The following is a 271-nucleotide window of genomic DNA, read 5'->3' as shown; positions in this document are numbered from 1 at the left end:
GCGGGGCATGCTGGCCCCACCATCCGAGTCTACGATGCTCCTCCAGAGCCAGAAGCACCAGGAGGGGGCTGAGGGTCACAAGGAGCGCAGGGCTCCGTGAGATGAAAGGCTGAGGCTTTCCAGTCGGGATCACCCTAAAAATTCATTTCCAGGTGCACAGTGGGTGGGGGTCAGGTTGCCGGCCCTTCCGCAGGGACCCGTGCCGGCACACGCCAGCCCCGTCCCCGGGGACGCTGTGATATGTAAGGTCACCTCGTATGGCTCCGCTGGG

Source organism: Buceros rhinoceros, unplaced genomic scaffold (genome assembly GCF_000710305.1).
Source record: "Buceros rhinoceros silvestris isolate BGI_N320 unplaced genomic scaffold, ASM71030v1 scaffold31953, whole genome shotgun sequence".
Lineage (NCBI taxonomy): Eukaryota > Metazoa > Chordata > Aves > Bucerotiformes > Bucerotidae > Buceros > Buceros rhinoceros.
Note: the sequence above shows the minus strand (reverse complement) of the source record.